Source organism: Toxotes jaculatrix, chromosome 3, assembly GCF_017976425.1.
Source record: "Toxotes jaculatrix isolate fToxJac2 chromosome 3, fToxJac2.pri, whole genome shotgun sequence".
In the NCBI taxonomy this organism is placed as follows: Eukaryota; Metazoa; Chordata; class Actinopteri; family Toxotidae; genus Toxotes; species Toxotes jaculatrix.
Genome location: NC_054396.1, coordinates 358,142 through 375,394, shown reverse-complemented (window position 1 = coordinate 375,394; position 17,253 = coordinate 358,142). Strand labels below are relative to the sequence as shown.

Sequence of the window (17,253 nt, the reverse complement as noted above, 5' to 3'; positions counted from 1 at the left end):
AACGAATAATCTACAAATATTCTCTTAGAGACTCAGGTATAATAAAACCTGTGTAGGCTGATATCAGTGCTGTTTGCAGCAGTGTTTCTTGACAGTTTTCTTGTCTGGTACATTTTTAAACAACTTACCAAAGAACTCTCCTCCTCTGTTCTTCATCTGGAACATTGAAGACCTCTCACTGATGCCAAATCACACTGAAGACATCCCCTCTCACCTTTGTCATGACATCATAAATTCATGACATACAAAGAGGCCATTTATTGATCCCTCCAGGCACACAGTCAAAAACCACACCCACCCACTGGGAGCTGGCAGCCAGCCTAATATGTTCAGCACCATAATGGTTTTCCAGTATGGTAAAACAACAAAAGGAGCACGTTAATTCCACCAGTCCACATAAACACAATTTGGCAACTCATTTATATAAGGATGTAGTCACAGTAAAATTTCTGTGATGTTTCAGTGTGACAATTATCATATTTTGTTGACATGAAATAATGTTTATTACACTGTAAAGAATTTAGCTTGGAATCCACATAACCAGGCCATCAGACAGCAGTACTAGTGAATCAGTGAGCAGTCACTGCGGCAGGTGAGAGGGCTGCAGTCAGCTGGAGGTTAAATAAATGTTAGGTTGGCTCTGAGGGCTCAGCCAGAGGCTGATGACAGGACCACTGCAGCTCTGCTCTGCTGGAAATGGCTTATTAACCCTGAATCCAGACCGCAGTTTGCCTGTCTTTGTGTGTGTAGGTGTGTGTGGGGAGGGGGGGCTTATTTTACTATATTTATGGTGTCCAAAAGCCGAGAGCCCATTATAAAGCTTTGTGGGGACAAAAATGCTGGACCCAACAGTTTAAATGGCTGTTTGAGAGACACAGTTTTAGGATCAGGGTTAGAATCAGGTTAAGGTTAGGGTGAAGGTTGAGGTTAGACATTCAGTTGTGATGGTTAAGGTCAGGATGCAGTCCCCATGAATGCAGTAAACCCAGGATATTTGTGTGTGTGTTGAAAAATTCATTTTTACTGGACAAGATTATTTCAATTAAACTGATTATCAAAACTGATTTATCTGCTCTGATTACTGATATTATCTGCAGCCAAATGCTAGAGCTGGTTGGCCAGGTGTCCTTCAAACTCTGAACCCTTAATTGCTACCAGTGTATGTGTCTAAATAAAAGCTGCACTGCTTTAGACAAAAGCATCTGTGAAATGTAAAGGAAAGTGAAAGGAGAGTAAACATTGAGAAAAAGGTGTCTGGGTTTCTAGGGATAAGGTTTGGGTTCATGATTAATCTTAGTTTAAGGAAAGGTATTGAGCGGTCAATGGCAGGTCCTCACTTGTATAGTAATACAAAAATATGTGTTTGTGTGTGTGTGTCCAGAGGTAATGTTCCTTTGTGCCAGCCAAAATAAATAAAAGGGTGCAGTCTCTCTCTCTCTCTCTCTCCGTCCATCTCTTCTTCTCTATCTCTAAATTACCTCTCCCGCTCTCCTCCTTTATCCTCCTCCTCTCCTTTATTCTCATCTCTGTCAAGCCTTTTGTTGTACTTGACAACGTGATCTCATCGTTTTTGACCACGGTTTCTCTATTAATGTAAAATTTGTTCACTCCTCTCTTTTTGGCTAATTTCATCACTCCATCTTATTGAACCATTTCTGTCACTACTGGTCCTTGTTCTTTGTCACTCCTTCCTTTCTTCCACTTCTAACCGGTTATCTCCCTTGATTTTTTTCAATCCATCCATCCATCCTGTCTTCCTTTCTTCCATGCCTGTGGTGATGTCAGTTCAGCGTGCCACCTCATTAGTACATCTGGATCTCAGTTTGTACTCCTCCTCCAACCATTCGTACGGTCTCCCCCCTTTCCTCCATCCCTTCTCTTTTCTCCATTGGCCCTCGTCCAATAAGAAAACTTCCTGGTCACCAGGGCTCCTTAGCAACAGCCCCACAAGGGGAAGGAGTGATGGAGGCCGGGGGAGGGTGGAAGGAGGAGGGAGATATGACTTGGGAGGGGGGCGGGGGGTGAATGGGGAGACCAACCTCCACGGGAGTGTGAGGCTGGAGGTGTGTTTGCCATTATCAAAGCCTTGCATCTGAGGCATGTGTGTGTGTGTATCTGGGTATGAGTGTGTGTTTGTGTTTGTGGGAGAGAGAGAGCAAGAGCACACAGGCCTGAAAGGGATGGAGCAAAAGTGCAACCACTGTGTTTTATCTCAGTGTGTGTATGTGTGTGTGTGTGTGTGAGTGCGTTTGGGTTGGGGGGCGGGGGGTGGGGGGGTTGAATAGAACAAAAGCTGAATTCAGAAAAGAAAAAAAGCCCTACTGTATCTATAATCCAGAGGGAATCTTTGCAAAGTCTGGCCAACAGTGGTATAGTGTGTGTGTGTGTGTGTCTGAGAACATGGATGTACGTGTATGTATCATAGATGTGACTGATGAAACAAGGTGCACCCGCCTAACACTCTTTGTCTTTATCTCTCTCTTCCTTCTCAATAACTAACCACTCTTCCTACTTTATATTCTAATTAGTTAATAGCAAAGTAAAAGATGGGTATGAAAAGAAAGCAGGCTCTGCCTTGTAAGCTCCCAAGTGACTTATTGAGAGAGTCAATGCATAAATATGAATGTAGTGTGGTGTTGTCTGGGACAGACACTCATATGAGGCCTGTGCTATAATTGTGTTGTTTTGCTTGTACATTTACACACCAGCACAAGAGCGAAGCCCTTCACGCACACTGGAGAAATTCACAGAGGAAAGATTCACATCAGAAGCATCAGACAAAAATATCTGATATCTGATATCTGCCAGTTTAATGTAAGGCTATAGCCTGCATCCAGTTAGTGTAGCTTAGCATAAAGACTATAAACAGGTGGAAACAGCCTGGCTCTGTTCAAAGGGAGCAAAATCCACCTACCAGAACCTCTAAAGGCAAAGATCCAGGATGTTACTGCATCTGGCAAAGAAATAGTCCTTGATGTATGTAATTAATTTCACAAAAACAAGACAAGTCAAAAACATGACTTCTTCTGACACAGTCCTAACACACATACGTATATGCATTAATGTGGCATGCATTTGTGTGATTCCTCAGTGGACTGCTGAGGTTATGTGTAGGGCTTTCATTAATATGTCATGAGGCTTCATGCAGCTCCTTCACACAAGACGCACCTTTTATATCTGCACTGTAAATGAAATCACATTCACTTGTTCCCTCGATGCTGTTTCTCATTTTTTCAGCTTTGGAGGTTTTGGCAGCTTCACCCTCAGCCTCACTCTAACTGACCTCTTTACTCTTCTATGTAAGAAAAGCTCCCTTTATTAATCTGGCTTGTGTATTTTCACACACTTTTGCATAAACTCCTCATTCTGACTTGACAACTGGACAACTCCAGATATCTTTGTACTACATGTGGAATATATTGCTTTCCAATAGTAAGGTACTGACTGTGTCCTATTGATTTGTATCAAGTGCTTTTGTATGTGACCATAGGAAGCTGAGGCTTCATTCTGCACAACACAAGAAAATGAGACTGAGACACACCTACATAACATCATACATCACAAACGAATATAGAAGGAGATGGAGGACAGGGACGTTTCTGCTCACTGTGTTCCTGTAGGTGGACACACACACACACACATGAAAAGACTTAATGCAAATTTACAGGTTGTATGAAAAAGAGAAAGGAGGAGACTAGACAAAGAGAGAAATCAGAGAGAGTGAAGTTTGGTAATATTATGATATCAGAAACTGAAAAAGACAACTCAGTGTGTGTGTACTTTTAGGTCTATCTTGGTGAGGACCAATTTGAGCATAGCCCTTATGGAATGAGGACATTTTGGGAAAGTGAGGACATTCTGGTCGGTCCTCACAACTTTATATGGCTGTTTGAGGGCTTGACTTGCTTTTAGGGTTAGAGCTGGGTTTAGGTTACGGTTGGTTGTCCAGTTGTGAGGGTAAGTTTAGTTTAGGGTAAGAGGATAGGGAATGCACTGTGTCAATGATTGTCCTCACAAAGATGTAAGTACAAGTACGCCTGTGTGTGTGTGTGTGCTGTTCTGTTCTGTAAGCATGGCTACCAGACCTAATTTGCCATCATGGCCCCATCTGCCTTGAGGTTAACACTGTGATTAAAGTCGTTCTGCCACTGGCTGGTCTGTTCTGCAGCCTCACACTAACACACACACACACACACACAGTTGTCCTTTCCAATTTCTCTGCCACAATCCTACTCCAACCAAATTTCATTTTCTCAGATCTCTCCCTCTCCAGCCTTTTTCTCTTCCTTCCTCTTCCACATACAACCAGTAAAATGAGATTAAGTCCAATTGTGTGTATTTGTGTTTGTAGGGGTGTGTGTGTGTGTGTGTCTCCACCTATAAGAACACAGTGAACAGAAAGCTCCCTGTACTCCATCTCCTTCTCTGTTCATTCATTATGAAGGATGATATTACATCTGTCCCTCCCCTCATCACATGTCCTCATGTCCTCTTTGTTTCAATCCCTCTCAGCTCCTCGTGTCCCTGTGTGGCTTTTTCTTGACACACCAAAAAAAAAGTGTGAGTATGTGTGTGTTTGTGCGCTCGTGCTTGTGTTTTTGTTAGATGAACTGCATGTGTGCGTGTTGCACAAGCGAATATTGTGAGGAAAGCCCACCCCCCTCCTTCAGGGAACATGGTGTCGAAATTACATGTCTCTGTGTGAGTGTGTGCGTTTAGTTCTCACTCACTACTAAAAGGTGCGATAAAGTGTGTTGCTGTATGTCTGTGAGCGTATGTGTGTATGAGGACACACTGAAGGGGATCAGGCAGGATGATTGTCTATGTGTGTGTGCATGTGATTGTAAGAGTGGATGTTTTGGACTTTTTTGTTGAGCCTGTAAGACTGAGTGTGTGTGTGTGATTATAAAACAGTGTGAGCTCTGACTGAGTGTTTGAAAAATCTAATTAACACATTGGAGATATCTATCAGGCACTGAATACACACACACACACGCACACACACACACACACACACACCTCTCTTGGAGGAGAATGGCATTTTCAGAGAAAAAGCATTTTATACACAAAGCACTGTGTGTTAAAGACACAATTCAATAAATCAGTAACAGTTACAGTTAACAAACAAAGAAAAGTCAAGGAGCAAGAACAGCAGTTTGAAACCAGGCCTGAATTTCACAACCAGTCTGTGGAAAGAGGCTGAGACTATGTCCAAACTGAGCCTCACTCCAAATGGTGTCCAGATTTACCTACCCCAGAGAAGGTTTTTTTTAATGCTCTGTTTTGGGCTGTGAAAACTACCTTTGTTTGGTTGAAAAGCAAAAACAGATGTGTTGTCAAATTTTGGCCACATAATTTGGATGTCATCTAGAACGTGCATGTTTTTGTTTGTTCTGGAACTAAGCTGGTGCAGAGGAGATCCAGACCTCTGTGTTATGGTACAAGCATTGATAACTTTACCCCGAGATTAAGATCAAAGTAAGGGTCTGATTTCTTTGATTAAACACGTTACAAATCTGCTGTGGTATCTTAAGCATTTTGCTATGTAACACAACAAAAATGAGAGGTGGGGTTAGGGGTCATGATCTAATGCTGAAGCAAATATTATCCGGAGTCATATGTCATGTCCTGGTAACTGGATAAATTCACGTGAGATGATAAAACGCAGCCTGCTCTGGCAGCAGTCTTGGCCACAAATTAAAAGGAACCATTTCACGAGTGAGTGGACCAATGGCCAATGGCAAGCTGAGCCCTGAGTCCCAACCAATCAAGAGAGTCACTGAGTGGAAAAATACATGAGGACAAGTCACCCCCAAAGAGCATGTTCTGATTGAGGGCAGCCATCACCCCATTTACTCCTCTGGATTTATGGCATTTTAAAAAGGGATACACACACACAAACACATAGCTCATTTACTGGTTTTCATTATTTACAGTGGTCATCTTCATGTTCCAGTTGTTGTACTGTGTTTCAATCTTTGATTGCAAGGGCTCACTGCCATATTGGTTTTTTACTTCATGTTCCCGACTTCTTTTCAGTCATGGTGCCTATCACTGCTCATGCTAACCACTCAAGCCTGAGAGTGTGTCCATTCAGTCAGTATGATCTAATGCATATACCTGTCCAGGTCTGAGCAGACAGGTGAGAGAACCACATCTCTTATCAAAGCATCAGAGCTGGTATTCCAGTAAGCCTTCATTTCTTCAGTAGTGGATTTGAGGAATACAGTCAAACTTATTCATCTTAATAATTAGACTCAGCAGAGAGTTTTGTGTTGTACCTTTGTTGCCACTGGTGATCTTTCAACAGACAGACTCTGCTAATCATTAACAGACTCCCTGTCATTAAGTCTTTAAGGTCACTGTATCAGTACTTCTCTGAAGTGATGTATTTCCTGTTGCAACATATGGAGAGAGAGGCTGTTCTGACCTAAAGGGAAGGGCAGTGTTTCTTAATGTTAAGGCTACATCTGTTTCTTTTTAAGAGAGTGGGGTCCTGTTTGAAGGGCTGTATGGTCACATGACTTTTTGCAAATAACAGAAGAAGTGACAGAAAATGGATAAACTATGGAGAAGACAGGAAGAAAGATTGTGGACCACAGCACTGCTGTGAGATATAAAATGTAGCACACAGCTCTGATCGGACAGGACACACAATCCTTAACACTCTCAATACCCCAGTGGACACACACACTCACCAGCCCTGTCTCCTAGAAATGACGTTTATTTGCAACTAATGTGTAACAGCAAATATGGTTATGGACTTCAGCCTCTCCTCCTATCTCTCCTCCTGTTTCTCCTCCAGTCTCTCCTCCTATCTCTCCTCCTGTGCTTTGTGCGCCACCACATCTACACCAACAACCCTGTAGCAGCTCTGCTGCTGTTAAAAAATCAAGAGCTTCATTCATTCACAAAAAAATGTTGCCTCTGCACTCAGTCCAGCCACTACACTGAAACCACGCAGTAACTGAGGAAGAATTATAGTAGTATATGAACATAATTTTAAGACACACACACAGATGGATGCCTGAGCTATAATATAGGTTAAGTACCTGGCTCATGGGCACAACATCTGTATTCCCACCTGGAATAAAACAAGTCTGGGTCTTGACCTTCTTTATCTTCATTCCTCTCATCTTCCCATTTCTCTATCCCCCCATATTCCTCTTTTTTTTATCCTTTTTTTAACAATCACTGACTAGATTCTGCTGCGTGTAAGCAGGTTTTCCATCAGGGGAAATGCAAATTTGTTAAAACACTGTTCCTCAGACAGCCAACAAAAAGTGTCATAGGGTCAGAAACAGACTGTGCTCCTGTGTTGCAGGGACAACTAGAATCTTCACACTGGTGTGATTGTCTGCATCAAAAGATCAATTCCTGCATTTATGAAGTGCTTTAGAGAAGCAACCAACTTGAAATATACTTGCACTGAGTAAGACCTTTAATCCAGAGCAGCTCCTGTTTTGTGCATGTGAGATGGAGCATCAGCATCAAAGATAATCTTCAGCTCTCTGCTTCCCGCTCAGCTTTCAGACGGAATATTTCATGACAGGAACTTGGTTTCTGCTGCATGCTATGTTTTTTTTTTTTAAATTATTATTTTGAATATTATGCTGATGAGGGCTTATTCAGTGGCACACATGTGTGGGACACACACACACATGCAATTTGAGCCAACAGATTAACTGGACATGGCAGAAGAGGAGTCATCTAGAGCTAAATCTCTATGATTACATAAAACATAACAGTCCAAGCTGCTGCAATGGAGAAGAAGAAGAAGCAGAGGAGGAACAGACTGAGGACTGATGAAAAAAATGTGTTTGTAATCCTAATATCTCAACACCCTGACTGGCTGCATTGGCACTTCTCATTAACACTGACTGCCGGACGAAGCCTGAACTGTACAGCAGAGATAGCTGGGAGAGGCTGCACATCTTCTCAGATTTGCTTCCCAACAACAACATGATTGGCATCATATCCATGGACATGAGCACTGCTCTTTCTAGAAAAAAAAACGTGGGCAGATCACATAGTTACAATTTGTTCTGATCTTTTCCCTTTGGCCATGGTGAGAGGGGGAGGAGAGACCGAGAAAGGGGGATGGGATGGTTAGTATGAGGCCTTTGGACCAAATATTTGCAGTGAAAGGCTCCTTGTTGTCCATTAGGGTCTCTCTCTTTCTCTTTCTCTCTCTCTCCCTGTTTTCTGGCTGCATTAACCTTTTATCCACAATGCTGCTGAACAAAGGAAGGACTGTATTTGTGTATGTCAGTGTGAGTGTGTGTGTGTGTGTGCATTCAATGTTCTGGATCCCTGAACAAACACTTATGTACATGACACAAGCACACACCTGCACATGAAAAAAAAAACACTTGAAATGTATTAATGCAGTAATCCCCCCACTTGAATATGCCACACACAAAAACACACACATATACACACAAATACAACATCTGTGAGAGAGTCTGGTAAATGTGTGCGTGTTCACATCTTCCTACATGACATACACACAGCATGTTCAGACAGCCGTGCGTCACTACAGCCAGTTAGGCCTCACACACACACGCCCACACCTACACACACACACACACACACAAACAGTTACACACAGTGCATCCAGTATGGTTATACTCAGCTATACAGGAGAGCAGTAGTGTAACATTTCTTCTTTGTTCTGTTGAATCATTTCCAACAGAACAAAACCATCGTTATTGACGTGACTTTGACCTCAGAAAAGGTCAAAGGTCAAAGAAAAGCTCTCATGGTATCATCTCTGGAGAGGAGCAAGGTAAAGAGTCTCGTTCAATCACAGCAAACTTCTGTGAATAAGAATCAGACATTCATCCAATAAAGCGACACAGCTTACTGTCCATACACTTCCCACAGTCCACAGCAGAGCTGTGCAGCCTCTCTCATCTCAATCAATAAGCACTGTCAATTCATACAATTCAATACAATCAACACTAGGAGTCAACTAGTATGAGACTGACAACAATTGGTATGAGACAATGAACTATTGTCAGCCACTGAGGCACCGTGATGAGAGCTGGGTGCCTCCAGTATGGCCGACAGTAGCCACACCACATTATATCTAATGTGATGGTGTGAGGATAACTCTGCCATAGATCTCTGAGAATGAGGCAGATATCTAAATACATGGAAAAGACAACATTTAAAAACAAAGACAGAAACAGCTAAAAGCTGCAGGCAGCATTAGGAGTAATTCTGTTTCTGTTTGTAACATACAACACAAGACAGTATATTTTTCCAGTCAACTGTGCTAGACAGACTAATCTGTGTGTGTGTGTGTGTAGGAAGCAACACCAGTGACAGAAAAATGTGGACGGCACAAAGCCAGTCAAAGCCACAGTGAAGCACAGTACACTGTATTCTGTCTGATCTCTGTGGACACCACACTGCTGTCTCTGAAACTGAATTACAGATCTCAACAAAGAGGTTTCAGAGCATCTGTACTGTCACAGTTGTTTCCCACATACAGTACATCACAGCTACCTGATCTCAGTGCAGCGTAAAAACAGTGTTAACTGTCAATGAGACTTCCACGTGTCCCGTGTCATTCTCTGACTCTGAACTCTGCTTCTGCTCAGAAAACAAAAGTGGAAACTTGAAAGGAGGCTGGTTTGTTCTCCCCTACACAAACACACACCTACACGCACACACACAGATATGGACAGACATAAGGGTGTATCAGTACCTCTGTCAGTGCAACTCTTGTGTCCAGGTGGACAGCAGGGCTGGGTGACTCTGTTGTATCTCCATCTCCATCAGTTCTTCAGCATCCAAGAAACCACAGAGGAAATAGGAAACAAAGACTGAGCTTTGAACTGTCAGTCAAATCCACCGCAGACACACAAAGACAACAGATGTCACAACTGTAAAAATGAAGGAAAACACTACACTCTATCCATCTCTTTCATTCTATCGTCCTCCTCTCTGTCCCTTTCTCTCTCTCTCTCTCTGTTCTCTCCTGTGTCTCAGACCGTACACTCTCCCTCTCTCTCTCACACACTGATTCTCCATCTGTCACCACCCCCTCTCCTTGACCCCTCCCACCTCATACATTATTAATGAACCCTGGCACACACACACACACACACACAGATACATACACAAAAGCACACACACACCGGCTCCACTACTGTCAAACACACTCACACACACACTTTACAAGCTATGTACAACTGTTCCGCACATAAATGTAAGTCAAATAGCACATCGGCTCTGAGACATGCTGTTAAACCAGTTTTTTCTGTGGTAAACAAACATAAAAAATTAACATACAGTCACAGAGATGATGTTTTTTTGTTACGTTACGTTACGTCATTTTAAACATGTTAAAATAACTCATTCGAAATAATAGCTCCTGAATCACTGCCCTCATCTCTGATTAGTCAGCGATAGGTTGCGATACAAGGTGAATAGGTCAGCCAGCTGACCCAGATGTAGATCCCTGTCAGTGAGTGTGAAGGCCATTCCTGCAGCTCTGTTCTGTGTTTACTTTAAGTCAGATTCAGAGAGGAGTGTTTGAAACGACTGCTGTAAAAATTGTGCTTTTTTTTTGAAGGCTGTAGGAGGCTCACAGTGATTGCCCTGATATTTCCCCAAATCTCTACAACAGAGGTGACGTGCAAAGTTAGCACAACCTTATAGAGCCACAATAGCCATATTTTTATGAGAGATACACCAGGTTAGTTTGATTTTAACAAACTATCTTTCAGTGTAAGCAAGTCAGACCAGTGCATTTCTCTTGAACGGGTTTTTGCAATTTTGGGACTGAAAATGAGTTGAACACTGTAAAAAAAATTTCAAAGATAATTTTACAGACATGAAAATGTCAGATGGGAATGACCTGTTGGAGTGCAGTAGCAATAGTATAGAAATGGTAGCTTACTGTTGACATCAAGTAGGTGGTCATGTCATGTCATCATCTGCCGCTTATCTGGGTCCAGGTCACGGGGGGGACTGCTGCCCAATCCACAATGCACCATAGTCCTACGGCACCTCCCACAGGTGGTGAGCCCATGGGAGATGGTGCTGTTTGGAGTAGGCTTCAAACCCACGACCCCAAGAGATTGAGTCTTGTGCTCTATCAACTGAGCTAACCAGGCTGCATCAAGTAGGTGGTATTTTGTAAAAAGTGTAGGGGGGAGGCTGTGAATGATGTCTTCTGATCCCATGGATTGGATTTTTGGAGTGTGACTGAAACCTGGCTGCCGGTGAGTGAAGCTCAAGTTTTACCACTGGATTGTACATATTTTACCTCTGAGGCAGCTGCATGAGGAGGAGGAGGAGGATCACCGACTGTTTTCAAGAAAAGTTTGAACTGTAGGAAACTGTCGTCAAACTTCTCCTCCAGCTTTGAACTGAACATGTTGGAGTTGGATCCATCTCACCCTGTGCCCTTCACTGTGATTTACTGACCACCTAAACATAACAAGGACTTTATCAGTGACTTTTCTAATTTCTTGGCTGGAATTATACCAAAATATGACAGGGTTCGAATCATCTGAGACTTTAATATTTTTTGTCTGCTGTCCTACTACAGGACCACAAATTAACGACTGAGAATCCTAAAGAGTTTCTTTGCTTCTCACAAAATAAGAGTGAACTCATGGGACTTTGTGGTGTTATATTCTAAATTTGATCACTTCTTGCATTCTTGTGCAGCTTGTGACAGGTCCTACACAGAAACATGGGACGTTGTCACTGCTCAGTCTCTGGTGCTGCACAATTTGCATGACTTCCTGGTGGAGTAAAGCAGTGTGCGTACAGCCTCAGTGTTATACTAGGTATAATACAGTGAAGTACAATATGTAGTATAGCAAGTTTTTAAGATTTCCTGACCTGGCAACATGCAAAATCTATCCACAGGACAGGATTTAGGTGCAGTGAGATGAATATCTGGTTAGTGAGAATTACACATTCTGTTTGTACTGTCTTTGAATTTGTGTATTTAAGACTCAGACACAGTCTGAGTCTGATGAAATAAAAATATGCATTCCTCCAACACTCTCCTTACATGTATGTGTAACCCATAAAACACACGTCAGCCACGCATGAACACACTCACATGCAAAGCACATGCAGGTCACAGAGGAAACAGTGCCGATCATGCATGAATGCAGAGTATGCATGCACACACACCAAATTCTCTCTCACACACACACAAACACACAGATTTGTCCATGTATGTAGTGCAGAAAAGGACCCCCCCCCCCCCCCCCCCCCTCAGCTGCAGGCTATCTGACTTTTCTCATGGACGAGCCGTGGCTGGGAGGGAGGTCAGTGTGTGTGTGTGTGTGTGTGTGTGTGTGTGTGTGTGTGTGTGTGTGTGTGTGTGTGTGTGTGTGTGTGTGTGTGTGTGGGTGGGTGGGTGGGTGGAAGCAAAAACCAGTAAAAATACAAACACTACCCTTTTAACCTTTTCTCCAACATGTCGGTGCGTACTTTTATTAGCTGTCTTACCCAGAGTCAGATGAGAAGATTTATATCTTGTTAGATATCAAACTGGTTATCAGATCATTCAAGAGTCCAAAACCTGGCAACCCCCCACTGTGAGGACAGGACCTTTAAGGTGTTGAGTGCAGTCACTGTATCCAGCGGTGGATCAAGAAAGTGCCCCATTAAGGAAATCACAGTGGTCATAAAGATGTAAGCTGTGTGTGTATCAGTCCAACAAGAAAAAAAAACTGTAATTCTTTTTCATTCAGGTTTTTGTAATTAACACATTCAAAATGAGGGAATGTGCTTCATGGGAGAAGGAAAGAAGACAGAGCAAGAAATCTAGAGAGGGAGGTAGAGAAGGTCAGAAGGAGGAAGGGGGTGGGATGGAGGAGGATTTGGGGCCTTCAGGGCATGATAAAGAACCCCCCCGAAGCCTGGTGAGACAGAGATTTTCATTTTTATATGTATGTATATATGTGTTGTGCACTGGTGGGTGCGTGCATGTGTGTGTGTATCTAGGCTTGACCTCCTGAAATTGGCCAGTATTTTCAACTCCCTTCTCTCCCTCAGACACACCCCCAAACAATCAATAGCCCACCCCCCTACACCCTCCACCCACTGCCGCTAGCTGTGACATGCAAATGACCCTTGCATATTATTAAAACATATGCCCTGACAACAATAGGATAACCTCAACACCCCCTCAAGACGTGCGCCAAGACATTCACCAACACACACACACACACACACACACACACACACACACACACACACAGGGCACAAACAAAAAGAAAGATAAGATCAAATTGTGCCCAGATGGACTCCAGTCAGTTGACCTGTGGTCAGATCTGCAACAGACAAACAGACATCGAGACAAGTGCACTTGAGCCCCACTCACACCACAACAACACCAACACACACACACACACACGCACACACACATGCACACACACAAGGAAAACATACTTCATCCTGTTGCTACCTCAGATCTAAAGCCTGCTGCTTGGAGCTGGAGTGGGGTCACTATATATAACAGTTCACTCTTTATTTTCTTGGTCAGACTGTCTCTTTTTCTTTTTGTCCCAGTGACCCTGCTGCCTGCTTTATAATTTACCTGTAATTTACCTTCTCCTTGTCCCACTTGTCTGCCTCTTTCCATTCATAAAGAACTACTTCACTTCATCAGCCTGCCTTTATGTCTGCATTTGGATCCACCCTGCCTGTGCTGTCACCAGCACCCAGACAAAGACTGAGCTTAGATACGAAATTTCATTCGTTCATTACAACAAAAATAAAAACTGTCACATGGTCATTTCTATTTAGGCTCTGTCATTTTCAGGGAGCTTGCCATTTGCCCTTCTCCTGCTCTTCTTAAGCACATCATCAAGTAACATCTTATCATCATGGGTTACACATGTTAACCATGTAATGATTCCATGTTCTATACTTCTGTGGAAATGACAACTGAGGAAATTCACTGACTTTCATTGTCAACTGAGAGATGCAGTTAATAACTCAGAGAAGAATGAACTTTTACACCTGAAAACATTGAGCCTAAAGTTTTGACCTGGTAAAACCATAACATCAAAATAAGGAGAGCAAAGGGCACAAACCTTAAACATTTAATTTTTAATCCTATGCACTGAAATGACCCAGACTGAGCCATGTAAACATTTTATTTTACTTCTCAGCTGGTTTCCTATCTTTGCATATTGGGGTGTTAGATGAAAAATGAAAAAAAAGAGCAAAGTAAGACACCAGAAAACTAATTCTTTGGTATCATATTGGAAAATGAACATTGTAGATTGGTGAATGAAGAGCTAGGAGAAGAGGAAACAGAGAAAGTAAAGGAGATAGAAAAGATGAAGACAGCTTCATAGCTAGGCAATAACTGGACTCCTAACAGTGTACAGGCCTGCCCTGTGTTAATTAACTATGTCGTTGACCCCTATACACACAAACACACACAAACACACACGCACACACACAGACAGCCATGTCCTGTGGTTATTGAACTGGGTGTCGGGGACAGAACTGAGAGAGTTTGGTTTTCTAATCAAATAACATCAAAATAGAACAAACACACACACACACACACAGAGCAAATAAAAGACTGTTAATATCACTCACAACTCACAGGGTCTCAATCTTCTAAGACACTGTCGTTTTCAGTGTCACTGAAGTGTAATGTTAAAAACTTTTTTGCAGGCTAAGGGCACTGAAAAAAAGTGTATTACAGCAAATCACAATGCATTTCAAAAAAACATGCTTACATTTACAGCCAGCTCTAAAGGGAGAAGCACGCAAACATATTTATTTATTGACTTTTATTGTTGTTTGCTTTAGATAGATAGATAGATAGATAGATAGATAGATAGATAGATAGATAGATAGACTTTATTAATCCCAACGGGAAATTAGTTTGTCCCAGCAGCACACATACACAACAAACACAGTATAGTTATAAATAGAGAGATTAATCTAAATGAAAAAATGCTTTGATGTAATACTGGTAAAACCTGTTAAAATCTGAAGACCTATCACTGGCCAGTGCGACCATATGTGGCAGCACAGATATTTCAACCAGAATGACAATACCTCAGAGACACACACACACAGATACGTGGTCACACATGAACAGCCCCCTTCACCAGTATCAGGTAGCTCACTAATTGAGCTGTTTAAAAATTTACTCGACAGAGGTAAAGGAAAAGAGGGAGGGAGAAGGAGGACAAAGGGGACATGGGATTAGAAATACTTGTCAGGGAGGTCACTATTCATACACAAAAACACACACTGAGAGAAATGAAAACCTGAAGGTGAATAAGAAAGATAAGAGGAACACTGCAGAGTTTTTTTTAACCCAGTGCAGAGCAGCTCCCTGGATGCACAACAGAGTGAGGACACCCTGAACCTTCCCACAGTTCTCTGTTGTTTATTTCACTCTAATCAGGCGGCAAGCAAGCTGCTTCATTAGAGCAAACACAGAGCTTAGGATGGGAGCCAAAAATGTGTTTTGATGTTTGTGTGTGTGTGTGTGAGAGAAAGAGAAAGAGAGATCGCTGTTCTGAATTTCCAGAGGAACTGTCTCTAAATTTGAAAAAGAGCTTCATTCGTTTTTCCTCTTTACAGCTGCTGGCTCTCAGCTATGGCAGTTTGTATCACTGTGCTAAAGTTTGTGGAAACCCCAGCACCGCAACACATCTCCAAAAACCCATCAACCATGTCAGGAACTCACAAGCCTAAGTCCCTGCTTTATGGATAGTACTTCTAATGGTCCAGGAATTTTTGTGGCAGGACTTTCAGTGCTGAACATGGTCTGAACTGGTCGTGATCGACTGTGTACAGCTTCCCTCAAATACAGATAAAATCAGTGTTTGGGGACCAGGGACAGACAAACAGGGTCGTGTTTACTGACTTTAAAAGCAGTCAAGTCATTAGTAAATGAGAGAAATGAAACTTCATTTTCTATTTGTTTCACCACAGTTACATTCTCAAGCAGAAAAGCTTCACCATACTCTGGCCTGCTCAGTCTCCTTCTACTGACAACCATCATCCATCAGAACTGTGTTGTTTCTTCGTGTGTGATGACATCTCAAAGAGAGCTGCGCTTTCTTCATCTTAAATTTCTATACAACTAAACTTGTAGGAAACACATTATGCTTTTTAATTACCATGTTGTCAATTGAAGCAAGAAGCAAATCCATTGATACTGAATGTTCACAGACAATTTATTTTTTTGCTGCCAAAATGTCTTATCTGTCCCATCTACTCCTGAGTCCTGTTTGTCTGTTTTCCTTGTACCACTTTAGTTTCCTGTTTTATTTTGAAATCACTAACCCTTTGTCTCATTGCACATTCACTTCCTGCCCTCCTGTGTTCCCCACCTGTGTGATTACATGTCCCTCCACCAAATGTGTTGCACATTTGTGTTGTGTTGCAATTGTCTTCCCGTCTCCTTGTGTATTTACGTCCTGCCCCCCTCCCCCTTTGTTCTGTGTCAGATTGTCTTCATCCCTAGAGTCAAATGTGCCAATCTTTATTCCTAGTGTTGCTCCTTGTATGTTCTGACCCGGTTTGTCTTCCTTGTGGTTGTTGTCGCTGATTTAGCATCACATTTTTGATACCTCTGCCAGATTGTGGACTGCTTTCTTGTACCGAATTTCGTCTGTATTAAAGACCAGTTTTTCCTCCTGTTCCTGTGTCATTGAGTGATGCATTTGAGTCCTCTGCCTGTGCCCAGTTTAACATGATCTTGCAGTACAAGATCCACATGTAGTGACTACAGCATTGTTAAGCTTTTTAATGGTTCAGTTTAGGCCATTTATGTTTCCTATGAAATGTATCTGCTGTTGCTGTTTAGTCGTAGAGAAACATAATTTCTAGGAGACAGGGTTTAATATTCACAGCTCTGTTTCGTCTGATCCAAAATTAGGAGCAGAGAGACAGAGTGTGATAGAGAGAGATAAATGTATAAAAAGTGAGAAAAGGCAGTGAAAGGGGAAACAGTGAGAGACAGGGAGTGGTGAGGGAGCAGCTGTTGCAGACAGTAAGAAGAGAGGGAGGTTAGCTGTCTGGAGATAAACAAGCCACACACCGATAATTGAGCAGCCGTTGCCATGGCTACACTAATGATGACTATCCGCCCATATCCATCTCTACACAGAAACCGCAGACAATACACACGACAGCAAACAATCAGGTTTAATCCTGCACTATGACAGAAGGTGGACACAAGTCAAAACAATCAGTGGAAGAAAAGTCTCAGCACTGAAAACAGCCCTCTGA

General features: G+C 42.4%; 1 protein-coding gene across 2 annotated transcripts in view; it reads right to left on the bottom strand.

The window, feature by feature from the left end:
- nfasca (neurofascin homolog (chicken) a) overlaps positions 1-9,966 on the bottom strand; it is an 87,976-nt gene extending 78,010 nt beyond the window's left edge. For both annotated transcript variants that reach the window (XM_041035068.1, XM_041035067.1), the window contains exon 1: positions 9,716-9,966. The gene's annotated coding sequence lies outside the window, so the exon portion shown is untranslated. The remainder of the gene's footprint in view (positions 1-9,715) is intronic.
- Between the last annotated feature and the right edge of the window lie 7,287 nt (positions 9,967-17,253).